Genomic DNA, 5,871 nt, shown 5'->3' on the forward strand with positions numbered 1-5,871 from the left:
ACCTTACAACTTTGATAAGTGAATAACTCTTTTTATGTGCACAGAAACTATTGCAGATATTTGTATATCTAAGTATAACCTTTGTTTTTAAATTTTCTCTTAAATAAATCTTTGATCTTTAAATTTCTCTTTAATTTTCTCTTAAAATAGATATTAACTCATATTTTTGCTGACATTATTAGATAATTTTCATTTAACATAGCTAAGGAGCATTATCTGCAATCATATTGAATGTTTTTTGTAAGAAAAAGTGGAAACCTGATTTTAGTAAGAAAAACTAGAAACTTGCAGCCTACTGAAAAAACATGTGGGCAGACAAAGGGCTGAGCTTCTGCAGAAACATGTTAAAGCAGTTTGAGGCACTTCTCTCAGTAAAATTCATGTGCTGAGTCACTCAGTCCTAAGTGCTTATCCAGGGGATCATAAGGTGGATTAAAATAGCTCAGAACTTTCAGAACATGCTGAGTGTATGCCATCCCTTCCCTGGCCCCTAGTATCAGCAGCATCTCTGGCCAAGGTGGTACTTTTCTGAGAGCCTTGTGGGAGAGGACACCCACAAGGGTGAGATTTGTTGAAGGGTTTTGTTCAGTGTGTGTGGCCAGGCGGTGCCAGAAGGGATCTTTCCCTGCTCTCTAGTGACACAATGGTCTGTGTCCACCTTGTGGCAATGGCTTCCTTTTCTAAAACAGCAGAAATGACATATGAAGTACTTTCTTTTATCCTTTGACCTTCATTCTAACGCAATTTGTAACACTTATTAAACTATGACATAAGAACTGCAGGGTGCAGCTCTGCACCTACAGTTGGGGATTTTCACCAGTATGAGTGGGGTTTCTTCTTGTGCAGCATGCTGTGCTTTCAGCCCTTCCCCTCTGAGGCAGGCTGGGGTATTTAGGCACCAGATGGGTCCCCTGCTCATGGCACCAGGCCTTTCTTTCACTGCCAAAATCAACCAGCTTGTTGAGCAATTCTTGTGTTGCACATCTGCAGCAGCAGACCTGGCTCTTGTTTTCCACATCTCACCCTCACAGAGTTAGCTGCTTTCCACAGCTTGCTAGTTACTTGCACTGCTCTATTCTGCCACAAAATGGATCTAGTTTTAATTTTAAAAGTGGCATACATTTTTATTTCTCCTTCTCCTCTCATCAGATAATTTCCCACTCTCTTAATATTTTTGTTTCAATATTGCACTGATGCCTTTTCCTTGGTCCTAAAATTAAGAGCCAGACGTGGTTAAGGGATAAAGGGTTTTTGCTTTGGTATTGAATAAGGACTTTTATGGTGTGACACTTCTCCAAGGTGGAATACTCAAAAATGCACACACACAGAGTAGATCTCATATACAATTTTAGAGACATTGTAAATTAGCATGTCTAACAAAGATGCTCTAATGAGAGATTTGAATGAATAGCATGATATCTCCTTATCCTGAAGTATTCCCCCTTAGATGGGCCTAATCTTAGTTTACAGGGTGCATTCTAGAGAGGATCTTGGTTTCTCAAGATAGTGTGGGATTTCTGGCCTCCAACTGCGAGGCCTTTGGGATATTTGGTTTTGGGTCCTAACAGAATACTAGGACTATGCTAAGTTATCAGACTTAAGGAATTAAATGCATGCTAAGGGCACTGAGAATACATAAAAGGTGTATAAAAGAAAAGGCAAAAAAATTGTCATGGCATCAGCACTGGTACTCCTCGATCTGATTCACTAAGACTAGAAAAAAAAGTAGTAAAAATAGATGTTAATAAATGGGCAGGATTAGATAAAATTTTTGAGAACAGTCATAAGAAACTGTGGCGAGAGACTGTGTCTGGGGTCTGTGTATCATAGGAGGCCACCAATATAGTCAAAAACTCTTTTAGCAAGGCCTGGATAATGCCAAAGCAGTGGGAGCAGCTACCACTCCTGGTGAGATGACAAAGTCTGAGAGAAAATGAGATCCAGGGATGAACACAGTCTCTTGGGAAGCTATTGGAGAGGCTCCAGTGAAGTTCAGCATCACTGGTTTCTGAAGGAAGAGTGGTAAGTATGCCAATAAAAGGGGTCGTGTGGGCATAATAATCCTCTTGCACTTTCAAAAAGCCTTTGAGAAGCTTTTTGTAAAGCTTATTAAACTTTGTAAAGAAAATAAGTTGCCACAAGATTGGATGAGAGGCTGGTTTTGGAGTTGAAAGCTGGTGTAAGAAGAGGAAGTGAGGGACAGGGCTTAGTGGTCACTCTCCAGGAAGGAGGAGATTTATGCAGTCAGGGGATAATTCAGGTTGGAAGGGACCACTGAAGGCCATCTAACCCAGCCTGCTCTCCAAGCATGTCTAAAGGGCTAAGGTTATGCAAGGACTTTTTCAGTGAAACTTGAATGTGCCCAAGGATAGCCATTCCATAATTTGACACAAAAGCCTTAGAATTTGAGCTGTTTTTTCTTGATGCCTCCATCTAAAACTCTAGAAAGCAGTGGAACCTGTTGGGCTGGAGAGGCACACACTGGCTGTGGTTGTAGTCACTTGGTGGTCCTTAAGGTCCTTTTCAACTCAAACCATTCTATGGTTTATGCGTGGAAATTTTAAAAAATTGCTTCCAAGTTTGAACAACACTGCATGATTTTTCTGGCATGGTTATGCTGAGAAATACTGCTGACCCTGAACACTGTCCCTCCATTCATTTCCCACCCACACACACAGATGGCTTTTGTTGGTGGGGATGTGGCAGATGGCTACAACAACAGAAAACCTCCTTTTTGTTTCTGGTGCTTTGTCCAAGCAGGGGGTCTTGGCTGGCAGATCCTGCAGCAGCTGTGTCTACTCTGGACAAGCACCAGTAAAACCAAGACTATCACAGGACATTTTTTTTGCAGTATTATCAGGAAACAGGCCTATACAGCAAAGTGTATTAGTGTTATTTGGAATTATATTCTATCTTTGAAAAAAACCCCAAACAAACTGGAAATTTACCTGTCCTAGAGCAACATGTTTTCTCTTGCACCTGAAGCTGACTACACCAGCATCAGCAGCAGCAGCTTTGTGCAGTGTGCAGACTCAGCTAATAAGCAGGTTTGGCAACAACTTTGACTTCAAGTACATTAAATCTCCTCGCTGTCCTGAAAATACAAGCTGGATAATTCTGCATGGATCAATGCACATAAGGCTACAGCTTCCACTAGTGAAAAAATCCTTCTCCTTGACTTGCATGCACTTATCTCCTTTCACTAGCAAATATCATTCCCCTTTGTCGTTAAGGACTGTGTATTTGTTTTCAGTGCTTTATCTGAGCTACTCACCGGAAAGCTACGACGGAAATGGTTTGAAAAAAAAAATGTTCCAGCACAAACTACACAAGACCGAATATGCGATTGTTTCCTGGACCTTGTCAAAGGCTCCCTTCTCTGCAGTTTAGTCTTTGTTTGTCAGCAGCAATGGCAAATGCTTGGTGGATGAAAGGTTTGCTGATCACAGGAGGGTATTCAACATTCCGATTGCCAAACAGAGAACAGTCAGGCAATCCTCTGTAATCCTCTAGGTTAAACAATCCTTTGCAGCTTTCCCTTGCAGTGCCCGTGTAACTTGTAGAATGCTTCTAGGGTAGAGGTGCCAAGCAACTTCCCTGTTCGTGGTATTTATTATCCTGCCAAAGTGAACTCATTTCCTTTCCTGTTTTGTTTGTTTGTTTATTTTAAATGCATTGCACAATCTCTGAGCAATGCAAGCAAAAACAGGGTTATGGACCTACTTTGACAGCAGAACAGACAGCATTCTCCAATTTTAATCCTTGCTTTTTAAACACTGCTTTCAGTCATCTGATTGCTGGAAAGCCGTTATTAAGACAGTGTATTTCAGTGTATTTTATTATGTAAGCTTTAAGTGCTGTTCATCAGCTGAGATGAATCTCATGTCTCCCATCTGCACAATTTGCCAAAGCTGATGGGACTTCTGTCAGTCCCAAGTTTCCCAGGTGGTTGAAGGAAGAAGTGAGAGGAAAACAAAAATGTTTGCTGTGACCCTCTATCTCAGTTGGTGCGTGACCCTCTATCTCAGTTGGTGCTGCTACCCTTGTCACCCCTGGGCAGCACTAGGTCTGCAGCAATGAATAAGCTATGCTAATTGGAGTTTGGGTTAATTGGGTCACCCCTCATTAGTACTGCCTTATTTACCAGTCCGGTTTTTCTTGGTATTACAACTACCTATATGAGTGTCCACATCTGCATGGGTGTGTTGTATTTATAACATCCATGCATGTATTTTAAACATATGTTTATATAAATCTGTGTATGCGTATTTGTGTCTATATATGCATGGGTGTTTTTATTTATTTATGTATATAGCTATTTATATTTTATCTATACCAGATCAGGCTCGTTAGTGATGTGAAGAACTTTTCTCCCATAGGTTTCCTCATTTTCAATGGGTAGATTGCTACAAGCGCAAATTTAAGAATTCCAAGGGATCTTCAGTGACTTTTAAAACATACACAAATAGTCATGGTTGCAAAATGTTGGCTGCTCTGTTGACTCACAACATCATGTCCCCAGAGTCTGGACACCACTGAGGCTTTGGATGTGGACAGTGATTCATCACAGTCAGAGGATCATCTGGGGAAAAAATAGTGGTTTCCTGTGATACTTTTTAAAAGTTACCTATGAAACAAGCATTCTAACTTTTATTTCCAGGATGAAACAAAACAACAACCTCCACTTGTCATTTTTATTTTGGTTTTCTAGAGCAAAGCTAGATTGAAAAGCAGAAGCTAGGATGGGATAAAATGTGTGAAAACAAATGGGCTGGGGGATTATCTGTTGTTTTGTTCTTTGGGTTTTTTCTTTTTCAGTAGCCCCTATACAATTTATAATTAAAAAAAAAATTAGCATTCATTAGCTGATAATAATACTTACGTTTTATTAAAATGGTCTTGCTGTTCAGTACTATGTCTGTATAAAAACTTTGTTAGTGGCATCAAATGGAATCTCCTAAATTTGCAAATAGTGGAATAGTACTTTTCTCAAAGTATGGATTGTTGCAAGCAAAGCTCTATTCATTATTCTGTTGATAATCGTATCAAGTCCTGTTTTGAATGAGTTCTTGCCCGTGGGATTAACAGCAACATGTGTTCACATAACACAGACTATTGTGTACTATCTAGTATGCTTAAAACATTTTTACTCTCTTTTTTTTATGTACACACTGGTAAGTGTACATTAAAAAAACAGAGTAAAAATGCCTGTACACACATACCAGCATGTACATAAAAGGAAGAGAGTAAAAAGAGTAAAAATGTTTTAGGCATACTAGATGGTACACAATACTCTGTGTTCTTACTCTGTTTTTTTACTCTGTATTTTTTCTCTGTTTTTTTAGGGTACACAGTGGTATGTGACAGCTAATGGTATTTTTATATTGGATCTTGTATATTTCCTGTGTAACCTCTACAAGTGACCCTGCATTGGGGGCTTGGCTAGGTGATCTTCAGAGGTCCCTTGCAACCTAAACCATTCTGTGATTTGTGTTTGTTTTACTCTAACGCGACAGCATCCTTTTGGAAAATTGTGCTTTAAACATCGCATGAACGCTAAAAAGTCCACGCGGCATTTAAGAAATTGTATTGCTAATAATCCTACTATTGAAAAGGTAGATATTGTTTAAATACTAATTTAAAAAAAAGTTTACTTTAAAAGAGGAAGTTTACGCTGCTCTCTCCTTCGGCTGTGACAGCCCCAGGTCCCGCCCCCGGTGCAGACAGGCGGTGCGGGGATGTTGGTCCTGTTGGTGCGGGGCGGGAGCCGGCTCTGCCCCAGCGCTTTCCCTGCCCTGCTCACCTGGCGCACCTGCCCTCGGCGCGTCACCGCGCTCTGCCCATCGCCGCTCGGGGCTGCCTGACGTCAGG

This window comes from Ammospiza caudacuta, chromosome Z, assembly GCF_027887145.1.
Source record: "Ammospiza caudacuta isolate bAmmCau1 chromosome Z, bAmmCau1.pri, whole genome shotgun sequence".
Classification (NCBI taxonomy): domain Eukaryota; kingdom Metazoa; phylum Chordata; class Aves; order Passeriformes; family Passerellidae; genus Ammospiza; species Ammospiza caudacuta.